The sequence below is a fragment of the Rhyacophila brunnea genome, unplaced genomic scaffold (genome assembly GCF_057557595.1).
Source record: "Rhyacophila brunnea isolate RB1 unplaced genomic scaffold, BYU_Rbru_1.0 scaffold_8, whole genome shotgun sequence".
Lineage (NCBI taxonomy): Eukaryota > Metazoa > Arthropoda > Insecta > Trichoptera > Rhyacophilidae > Rhyacophila > Rhyacophila brunnea.
Window position 1 is genome coordinate 22,058,711 of NW_028233350.1, and position 12,962 is coordinate 22,071,672.

The following is a 12,962-nucleotide window of genomic DNA, read 5'->3' on the forward strand; positions in this document are numbered from 1 at the left end:
TCACAATTTTAGATTTACTAAGTGAGTATATGAAATTGTTATAAGAAAAGCATTGACTCCAAAATCAAATTATATATTTTTAATTTACTTGATTGCTACAGCGAATAATATAAATTTTGAAAAACAAAATGTCAACATTTTAAACAAAAATCCATTCTCCTCGTTTAACTTCAGCGCATCTATTCTATACACAAGGCTGCTATCGGCGACTGTCGAGGGTAGTTTATTATATTTATGTATTGAGGTATCTATTATAATTGTTACAATAAGTTAGACGTTTAAACTGTCAAAATTCTCCATTTCGCAGCTTAACACAGCCAAGACAGGTGCTGTCAAAACACTTTGATAGTTCAGACCAGCGATACTCAACCTGCGGCCCTTTAAGCTTTTATGTGCGGCCGGAAACACATTTATTATCAGGAATTTCGTATATCTTGAGATTCGTTCCGACTTTTTCGACACCCGAAGAGGATTTTCATTATGGTCCACATCAGATCTGGTATAATCCGATAGCAGCCTTTTGTATAGAATAGATGCGCAGAAGTCAGAATCGAAAAATCGTCAAATTTTATTATATTAAAATAAGTTTGTATAATATTGTTTAGGTAATAGAAATCAGTCTAAAGCGTGTACAATAATCTTGGTGAATGTTATGCTATCCATGAAGGGAACGATATAAATTAAAATAATGTTGTAATTGTTTTATTAAAAAGAGTAAAAATAATGTTTTAATTAAAGTTTAAGCTAGTGACTTTTTGTATTGTATTTATTATAATAGGCAGATAATTAAAAGGTCTCATATTATAAAACATAAGTTAATTTTAGACATTATACACATTAAATTATTTCGTCAATTGAAATCGTGAATAATGTTGTTATTATTATAAAAGCTTTACCCATGTAATGTAATTTTAATATTTTTATTATTAGCTACTTATTTATAGGTTGATAAAACATTATAAAATACAATGACAATTTATTAGAAAATAAATATTTAATTTTATATATTTTTGCTACAAAATGCTTCACAATATTATATTATTAAATTAACACAATACTATATTATGTAAATTTTAAGGACCCATTAGACATAAAATCATGCCGTGGTAATGGATATTGTATATATATATAGTTTGTTTGACCAAAGATTATAATGTAATGGCCATACATAATCATACTAAATATGTTATGTTAAAAATATTTAAAAGTAAAAGACGTTCACGTTAAAATTATTTCCGTTACCATACGACAAGACAGCTAAGTATGTATATGAAAATCGGAAAAGTAAACGATCGTCGAAAGTATCATTTTTTAATATATCTGTTAAATACTTGTAGGTGTAATTGGATTCAGCTATCACGATAAATAATAAAATAAAATATCGAAGGAATAGGTACATATTTCAGCTGACAGGGTTATTGATATCAGTCTTATTAAAAACATATCGATAAATATTTTTTTACTTCGTAGAAAACTGGACACTAATTACTCTGCCAAGTTTAATACAACTTACGGTATGAAAGAAATAATAATTATTGATTGATTATCTCTAATATTGCAATGAAGTCAATTTCTTTTTTGTATTGTTATATACATTTCATTACTTATTGTGCCCAAGCCTATGGGTGGATAAGTATACCGGAATCCCGGTAGGCCGACGCTATCCAAATGCAAAACAAAGTGATATAAAATTGTATTACGATTCGTAATGACACTAACTATGATATAATAGAAGTTTGAATTTTTGGCGCCTTATCGTGTCGTGTTTATTATATTTGAATCGCTCTCTGAGTCGGTTCTTTGTTTATTAAATACTACATATGGAAACTTGTCATTTCATCTCTTCTTGGATCAGTCTTTAGTCACCGATTCGCCCCTGCGTAATGTTATCATCTTTAATATGCTCCAAAGTTCTCTTAGAAAAATATCTAATAATATGCTCGACATGCATTGAGGAATTTGGTATATTCAAGATCTATGCCGACACGCATAATTATTAATAAAATGTATTTCACATATTTTTGTAGATGATATCTGGCAATGAATTGAATTTATGTGCGAAGCAACTGGTGTTTTGACAAAAAAAAACTACGATTAAAATATTATAAAACACTGACATTGAGAATGATAAACTTACAGACAGACGATGCGTTTTGTCCACTTAAAAATATTTAAATTACCTATGTACAAAGATGTTAACGTCATAGACGGTATTTTTTGTTTCCTTGTCAATTTCGATTCAACATACAATAATTATTATTTTGAACATTTGGCGGTATAAACAAACATATTAAAAAGAAGCTAAAGAACAACCAAAATCAACCGATCAAGGCCGATTATTGCGACTGAAATAGCTTTGAAAATAATGTAACTACAATTAAAAGTTTATGAGGAAATCCATTACAAATAAATTATAAATTCAGCGTATTACAATTATTATAGTATGATGGTTGAATAATTTTTGTGCTATGTAGCTGATAACGTTGAAACGGAATCCGTTTGCTAACTTGTCCAATATTTAAAAATGAATGATCATAAATATATTTTTTTAATAAATACAGTATTTAAGTGTACATTACTAAACTAAGGCAGCTTTAAATGTTAAGTAAATTAATAGATTAGATTATTCAAAGAATGAGTAAATGTTAAAAATATCCGTAAATAAATAATATAATAATTTTTTCAAGCATTTTTTTCTAAAATATTATGTAGATGTAATAAACTATAACGTAGTGTAATGATGTGAATAATTATTACAATAATACGACTATCTATGGGTAATCTAATGTATAATATGTCATGAAGTAGAATAGATTTTTTTTAATTTATGTAGAATTTAACAATGTCTTTTAAATGTGTCATTCATCTTTTCACTAAATTGTTATCATTCATAAAATTTCAAACTTGTAGATAATCAACATTTAATATTAAATTTGACTATTACTATTATATAACACAATATAATCAATTTCGGTGTCTAGTAATACAATCAGATTTGCACAAAGGTTTCTTCAATAACTTAGGTAAATGAAGTCTAAATTCACTAACCTTGGCCCAATTTTGCTGTCAATTCCTAGCATTTTGATTACCATGATATATATATATATATATATATATATAACTGGTCTCTTAGTATTTTTAAGTGGGCTAGAAACAAAAATTAATTTGCAGGATTTAATAGGTAGATCAATTTTATGTTTGAAGATTTGAAAAATCCACCTGAATGTTTTTTATGAATCAATTGATAAAACTCGATTCGAAATCTCATATTTGTCAAATCTAGTGTTATGTAATGTAATTATATTTCTTAGGGTGAATACTCCGCCTAACAGAAGCACCTAGCGAAATAATACGAAGTTTCTAATTTAAGTTAATTTATTGTTATTTGAAAATGTTTTAATTAATCAATACGTGTCTAAAAATATTAAAAAGAAAAATATTTAAAAAAAAAAACGTTGAAATGTAAATTGTCTCAAAATGCAAGCTCAGTGTTTTTCCGCAAGGTGCCTCTGGTAGGCGGATCATCTGCTATCGACAATTTTCGTTATCTCTACTTACCTACCCATAAAATATCATTTTGTGTAAAGTGACCATTATTTCATATTATATAATGTTGTATACATGTATCTACATCAGTTATTAACATCATTATAATAAACAATAATTAATAGTCACCTCTCTAAATAAATAAATGAATTAAACCTATATATATATATATATTTATTACATATTATATTATTGAAAAAAGTCAAAGGGTATAAATGCATACAATATGTTTTATTATTTTAATAAAAATAATTGTTATGAACATTCCATGAGGCATGAGGCTACTTTGGCAGTGGCGGTTTTACGTGAAGCAAAATAAATAAGGTGGTCGATTACAGTTGATTAGTCAGAAAATACGAAAATTTTAACAAGATGTGTATTTTTCATTCACAATAAAATATACAGATTGTGTAAAAATAATCAATCGAGGCATTAATTAATAATCCTGGCAAAATAAGTCTAGCTGTATGTTTTGCAGTCAATGGGGTTTATTGCACAATATTTTTTTTGCTGGGGGACCTTCAAACCGACCAGTGTCCTAGGCCCCCACGTACGTAAAACCGCCACTGTACTTAGGTACATTTAGGTTAGTAATTTAAAATATAACATTATAATTAATAATTTATTAAAATTTTTGAGAATTATTTATGTAGCTACCTACGTTGTATTCTTTCATAACCTTTTCCCTCACCATCACAATAGGTAACTACCTAAATATAAAATAAAATATTTTTCATTTTTGATTTTATATAAGAACATATTATATACAGATTTTTTCATAAACGTACCTACGTGTTATATATTATTATTATTATGAATGTTGCTTATTTTTTTCTTTCAATTATCTATTAAACGGTTATTGTTATACCTATTTACACTTTATATTATTATGTTGCCGCAAATAAAAATATTGTATCCTTTCTCCGACTTCTTATTACAAGGTCTAATTATTATTGCGTTATTAAAGTGTCTACCAAAACACCAGTACCTACAACTCTGAGGCGAAGACTACAGTCATATTAGATGAATATTTAAAGCCAAAATAATTTTTAATTGCCTACATATTAAAATAATTACTTCATTATTGATGGTCAATAATTGATAAATCTGGTAAGTACTTAATCAAATTAAATAAAAATAAATAAGTACAGTTAGTTACCTTAAAAAATTAATTAAGTACTTGCTGAAAAAAATATTAAATGTCAGATACGAGGTGTCAATGTTAGTACATCATTATTTTATGTTATATTATTCTACAAAAAAAATATAATTTGCCAACGACATCTGTCTGTAGGTGTGTATTATGAATTGATTATCGACTTAGTCAACAAAATTCCACGAATACGTAACGAGCTTTAGGTATAACAAAAACCGAGGCCGACTATGTTCAGCCAATTGTGAATTACGATTGTAGTGCTAGTTATTGATTATCTTCGAATGTAATGTGGTAGCCTGGTCACAATAAATGAAGACTTTTGACACTTTTCTTTTAAATTTCTTGATAATATTACGATTTTAAATTTAATTTACAATTACAAACAGTTTATTCGATAGCTCGCTATTCACCATAATCACATGTATAAACATGCCCAAAACGAATACTTATTATCAATTCGGCATGTTTAGCGAGTTATTTTCACCAATCTGAGCCTGGGAATATAACTCAGTGATAGTGTTTGATTTCAGATTGAAAGATTGAGGGCTTTGTTTAATTTTCCGTTTATCGACTTGGTGATGACGATTTTTCGTTACAGATTCATCCTACCGGCGATTTCGTTGTGCCTACAGCGCGTAAAAAAGTTTCACTTCAAGAATAGGGTATTAATGTACCTACACGTAGATATGGGTATTTCCCGAGAAAATCTCAATCCCGAGATTCGGGATTTCCCGAAATGTTGAAATTTTGAATTCTCGAGATTCGGGATTTCCAGAAAAGAATTCTCGACAATTCTCAAGATATCAAGAAAATTTTTAAGAAAAAAAACCTCTAAAAAATCTTAACATCAGTGTAAAAACAGACAAATTCCAAAAAAAATATGATTTGGTGCAGATCACAAACCTTCTTAGTCAAAAAATGGGATTTTACAGGGGAAGTTAAAAACTGATTTATTTAATAATGTAAGACTTTTATTTAAAAAAAAATATATCGAAAGGTTATATAACTTTATTTATAACTAATATAAACTGTATTACATTTATCATGACATAGAAGTATTGTGCACTCAGATTTGTTGAAATGTTTGACATACGAGGTTTTCCTTTACATTACATTATATGAGAAAAGTAAATAAGTTTTATTAAAAAAATAATGAAACAGTTTGTGTGACATTGGAGTTAAATATTTAATGGCTGCATAATTAATTAATTAATAACAATTTATGTATATTTTTAACTAATGTACATGTTTATAAATAAATAACCAATGGAATCAAACCCAACATAGTTATGTATGAAGCTTTTTTTATTGTAACATATTTAAATTATAAATGTAGTAAAGAGTCATAAAAATGGTGACAGTCCCTTGGAATAACATATTTTAGTTCTTGAAGGTGTTTGAACTTGTTGGCCGATATTTTGCTTGGACCGTGCAATCTTAGATAAACAATATTGGAACTGTTATGATCTTCGGTCATCTCGGTATCTCTTTAAGATCATGACTAAAATTAATTGTGTAGATACTAGATTTTCTCATTTGGAAGGTAAGCCAAGTAACACACATCGTTAACAATTGGATCCCCTTTTTGTTTCTGGATCTTACTAACGTATACTGAAGTCACTAGCACATTATAGTTAAGTAAAACATCATGAGTACATAGTGCGCTCTATAAGGAAATTACATATTTATGGCTTTTCATGTAGCCACTGCATAATCAGATGGCAGATGAATTTCCGTGCTTTTCAATTTTCTTTCGATTGCAGCATGTACAGAACCTCCCTCCATTCACGTGTGCCCAACCTCCAAGTATTTTTGAGTAGGTAGGTAATCTCGATTTGATATTTTACTACCAATTCAAGGAGTGCATTAAATTTCCAAGACTATTGTTCTTATTTCGATACACGCAGCGATGAGCGATTGAGCGATGGGCTCAATATTTTAATTGGTTTCTAATTTAATATGAGGTTCGTTAGATGATTAATCAAGAGATGTAAATATCGGAGCTTCTAAGTCTTCTTATAAGTGAAATTCATCAAAATATGTAAACTGTGACAATGAATTACTCAGCGCTCGAAATGGAAAAGTTTACGAACCGGAGCGCTCGACAATTTTCTGAAACTGTTTACATACTTACCAATTTTTATGTGTATTTTATAAAAATAAGTGTGTTAGATTTTCTATTAGTTCTCTTGGTTTAGCGTCCATACTTCCATACCATAGAAAAGGATTGAGAGAACATAACAACGTACCATACGCAGTCTCAGACCTAGGTTAGGATCTCGATTGCTAAGGAGGCGTCTCATTTTGAGAAAGGCGCTCCTTCCGATCTCAATTCTAGTTTTTATTTCCTGAGACTGGCCCCATTTCTCATTGACCCATGTACCTAAATATTTATAATGGGTCACACGTTCGATTGGTTTGCTGTTAATGACAAAATTTGTGACTTAAAAAATTAGGTGTCGCTATTTTTGATACTAGTAATAGTTTTGTTTTCTTGAGGTTAATTTTTAAACCATAAGAATTACTGACCTCATTAACCTTTTCTACCAGTTGATGTCAACGCTTTAAACTATCAGCAATCAGCACAGTATCATCGGCATATCGTATATTGTTAATATGTTTGCCATTAACCATAATACCCACCGATTCATCTTGTAAGGCTTTCTTGAAAATAGCTGCTCATTACAATATGTTAAATAGCAGAGGTGACTATATACACCCCTGTCTTACACCGCGACAAATTTTTACCTCTCCACTGATTTCGTTTTCGATCTTAATATTCGCTGTTTGATTCCAATATAAGTTAGCTATCAGTTGAATGTCTCTTGCATCGATGCCTTTCTCCTGTAAGAGTTCGAGAAGTTTAGGATGTCTAACAGTATCTAATGCTTTCTCGTAATCGATGAAACACATATACACATCAACATTAACATCTAGGCATCTTTGCAGAACATTCAAGCTGAAAAGTGCTCCGCGAGTGCTCAAACACTTCTGAAGCCAAATTGTGTGTCATCCATGTCTTCTTCGCATTTTCGAAAAATCCTATTATGGATGATTTTTAATAAAACTTTTAACATGTGGCTCATCAAACTTATTGTTCTAAGCTCGCTGCACTCCTTTGCATTCGCCTCTTTTGGTAGAGTGATGAATGTCGATTTTAACCAATCATCGGGAATTATGCCTGTTTCGTAAATTTTATTAAACAAATCAACGAGAATTTCTAATTTATCTTCTTCTAATAATTTTATCATTTCGTTGTAAATATTATCAGGGCCGACAGCTTTACCATTTTTAGAATTTTGTATTGCGTTTATTATTTCTGCCCTATTTATGTATGGGGCTGTTTCGAACAGTTCATTAAAATAAACAGATTTTCAATATATGTCTTCCAACGAATCAGTTTCTTTTCTATATCTAATATAATAAGCCCATCTTCGTCTTTCAAGATGGTTGATGAGGTTCCTCTCGTAATTCCCAATGTTTCCTTTATCTTCTTGTTCATATTAAAGGAATCGTATTTTCGTTGGAGATTTTCAATTTCTTTGCATTGGTCGGACATCCATTCTTCTTTAGCTGAACGAATTTTACTTTTTATGGTATTATGAATTCTCCTATATTGAGTTTCATTTTTATTTTTCCATTTTCTTCTTTCGTCCATTAAAGACAAAATCTTATCTGTCATCAATTTTTGTGTCTTAGCTGTTCTTTTATATTCTAATTGATTATTAGATATGGAGGAGAACACATCTTTTATCCTGTCCCACTTGTCTGTTATGTCAGAGGATGTAATGACTGAAGTTTTTATTTGTTCTATCTCTGTGTTCAGTGCATTTTTTACTTGTTGTTTGACTTCGGGATCTTTCAGTTGATTAATGTCAACACGTTGGGTTGCGCGTGGTTCCCTCGGTAATCCTTTTAATCTAATGTTTACTGTATCTACAACAGGATTGTGGTCAGATGAGATGTCAGTACCTGGATAAGTTTTAGTAGATGTTACGCTATTACTCTGTCAGAGCAGGGAACAAAACTATTGACCGATCTGTTAATATTATCGGTCACTATGATACCCACTCCATTTCGATGGTGGTTATCATCATTTCCCGAGTAATACAAGGGGCCATTGTCAGTTTTAAATCTGCCGCTTCCATTCCACTTCACTTCGCTGATACCAAGGATATCTAATTTTAACCGATCCATTTTCATAATATCGTTATGCAATTTTCCACTTTTAAACATTGATCGCATATTCCAGGTCGCAAATCTTCATAGCTGGCCTGGGGATTCTTAGCAACCTTTGACCATTTAAGGCCTGCCGGGGACTGAGGGCCATGCAATTTGATTTTCCAGCCATGATGGTTACTAGGAATATAGTTAATGTGGTAGTTTTCCGTTGCTTTCCACATCGCAGTGTCAACGCCATTAAAGCCGTTGCCACCATGCCTTCAGTTATTTAAATGTAAGCTGTACCGAAGTCCATCCTCTCCACCTTACATCAGTACTGGTAATTGCTGCTGCCCAATACAAGGGATATTTATTGACTTCCCAGTCTAGATCCGCTGTGTTCTGCGATACCAGGGTCACATCTAGGAGGATGTGGTGCTGGCACCACGCACAGACGGTCTCGGTAAGGGAGAGGCCAATGATCTGTTTTAGATCTATATTACGCATCTACTTGCCTTGTAGGACAGCGAGGACCAGTGTCTGGTTTACTCAGAACAAAGGTACTACCTCTGCAGTCCAACTTAACCCCCTAGGTATTTTAGTTCCCATTATTTCTGAGTTCCCTGGCCAAAATATTTTTTCAACGAGACGGAGCGATGATTTTACCAATTCAACGAACCGGAACGGCGCTCCGGTCTATTTCGAGCCCTGGCCTTATTTGATGTTTCATTACATCTACCTTTATAAATTCGATAAAGGCCCATTTCCTAACGAAACACTAGTTCAAGAAAGAGTCTTAATGGATCCCTACGGAAGTAATGTGACTCCATGCTTGATAGTGAATCGATAAATTCTGCAGCATAATATCTTTTCCTAGTATCAAATTTTTTTTCATTGACCTTGCATTGCTGGTTTTGGTACCCGTGAGTGGCATTCTTAGCCCAATTTCTAGCACTCTAAACTCGTATGGCGAAAGTATTACAGAACATTTATCGGCAAACTTCTTTTCTTTCCTCGTTTATCTTTAAGTGGCAGTGATAGGTATACTCCCTTCTACCTCCAGATTTCTTACAAAGCTTCTGATTGGAGTCTATACAATCTATAAATAAAGAAACGTATGATTTCCTCTGTGGCCATGACATATCCAACCAAAAGTGGTTGAAATTCCCGGGTTTCTTGATACATCTGTGAGAAAAAACGCTTTCCAGATAAAACACATGCTTGTGAGATGCAACGTGGACCAAACTTTCGTTTGTTTTTATTTTTACAGTATGTTTTTACTGATATTGTCTTCAACTCGGCCCTGGTATTCCTGTTCTTTCATTCTATTATTTGCAGATATATTTCGTTTCCATGCACTTTGCTTTTGTTTCTCTTTACATCATTGATATGCCTTCCTATTATCTCAGTCGATAGAATATGTTCATTATCTTGAACAGAATCTGAAAGTATAGGTTTATACATACCGACAATTATTGATTTTTATTTGCTTCCAATGCTAATCGCATGATCTTTCTACTTCTGGAACTCATACTTGAATTTATATTATCAAAAACCAGGGCTCGAAATGGACCGGAACGTGCCGGAGCGCCGTTCTGGTTCATAAAATGCACAAAATTATCGCTCCGTCTAGTGGAAATATTAATTTGACCGTCTGAGCTAGATATTTCATATAGTAAAAAAATATCACACTTATTTTTATAAATCACATTTACAATTAATGTAGTATAGTATAATATAGTTGATATTTTCGTAAAATTATCAAGCGTTCCGGTTCGTAAAACTTTCCATTTCGAGCGCTGTCAAAAACGTAGACCCAAAACACTTTATGTATACAGTTTTGCTTGTAAAACTTCACTGATAGTTTCACTGATATAGAAGCAATGTGCAGCAACTTCATACCGCTGTGGTAACATGTATTCACAAAACTCCTAACTCACGTCGTGTAGGTTTGTGCAGCATAATTCTATGGATATGACATAGGAGTTTAAATTAAAAGATCAATAAACTGGGCTATATTTCTCTTTGACATAGGAGGTAAAGTTCAACAGATCCGTCAAACTTTTGTTGATTTTTTGATACAATAAAGTCAAAATCGAAAAATTTTACATAAAAGGTTTGTGATCTGCACCATCGATTTGTTTTATTTAAATAAGAAAACAAACAAACAGAAGTAGAAAAACAAAAATTACTAATTAAAATAGAATTTCAAAAAACACAGACTGTCAATGGCTGCGTCTGACAATCGCGTACGCTTTTGAGACACAAAATTCCCTGACGTTGAAAAATTGCGTTCATTTTGAGTCGACGTTGGCTTGATTGTGTTGAACTAAAATCACACGATCGCACACTACCACACTCGAACTCAAATTTTGTTAATTTATTTCAATTTAAAAAAAAGTGTTTTTTTCAATTAATATTTGATAATAAAGAAATCCCGAATTCGGGATTTCCCGAAATGTTAATTACAACATATTATAAGGTTAATTCATGAATAAGGCAACAGGCTCGCATTTTTCATGAATTAGGCAAAATTTTCCCGATTTCATGTACCTAATACGCAATTTCACGCATTCGGTGTAACATAGGTATATATCAAAATGAATCAAGCTTCAATATTGGGACCATACCTAAAATAAAATTTGATATACTTAAGGGGGATCATATATACAACAGAGAACCTATCGGAAAATACGAAGCTAGCAATTTGAGATTTTTTTATAAATATAAAATGGACGTATTTCTGCAAACAAGATCCAACCCTCACTAGTACCATTCTGAGATAATTCAATATTTGTGAAATTGAATTGAATATTGATTTAAAAAGTATGCGTAAGTATTTAATTTTTCAAAAGTATCCCAACTGATGAAAACATAATATATGGGTTGTTCAATTATATTACTCAACGATATGATAAAAAGAGGAATTTATAGATATTCACAAATTTGGCCCTGAATCTTTTTTTTTTTCTTTTTTTTTTTTTTTGTTAACTGTCAATTCATGGTGGAACTGCATTGTATTGTTGTTTTTATTTAATAAAAACAACAACTGAATCTTTTTAACAAAATACACTTATTGTGGGTTGGATATTTATATCAAGGTGGATAGAGGCAATAATAAAAATGAAAAACAAATACGTCTATGATTATAACATGTTTGCTTGCAGAAGATAAGGTTCTTGGCACATTTCAGATTGTTTTGCATATTACTAATGAGGTACGATGCCACTTCGAGTACCTCTTCCAGCCTGTTCTTCAACCCAAACGTTGCAGAAGTTTTTATTATTCTACCCGATGTTCTTACACTTTTCTCTTGTATTGCAAAGACATCACACTTATTGCAGGTATCTTTCATAAGATGCTTGACTCGCAGATTAAGCTAAGTAACAAATATGTTATTAAATTTAGAGAATGAAACTTTATTCAAGGTGGACTTCTCCACATCCTCTACGCATAATTAATCATAGATTCGTTGGAGTTTCAGTTCAGTTATAGTTATAGTCATTTTAGAAATCTTGCATTACAATTTTCACGCCGATAGTGTGACACATGTCGGAATTTTTTAAATGTGCTCCACAACAAAAAGTTCATTTTCGTAATGTATTTTATTCCAACCTGCACGTTTGCCTCTCTTGTCAGTTATAGCATCTTTGGACCTTATCTTTTTTAATGAAGTGTCAATCTTTTTTGGAGTGTTTGTAAGGTCTTAACCAACATATTTCTACACACTCATATGCCAGACAAAATGTGTTGGCGAGATACGGTAGTATCGTGGATGTGTATCTCCGTTTAATCGGCCCTTCTTTCACACATGCAGCAATATACATCGATTGAGCAATAATGATCCCAATTCATAATATTTATGGAATTCATTCTCTCTTTTACGTACAAAAACTATGTGATTATACTGAATCTACAGTTGCAGTTAAAATCAATTAAACATTTGGGATTTATTATTTTATTTCTAGAGATAACATGCGGTATGTTTTTGTATTTATCTTTCTTCTCGAGAGAATTCAAACTTTCTTTTTCGACTCTTTCGTGGCCCACAGCATGTTGAACCAATTTGACCCGCATCCAAATTATCTGGCAGCACCTC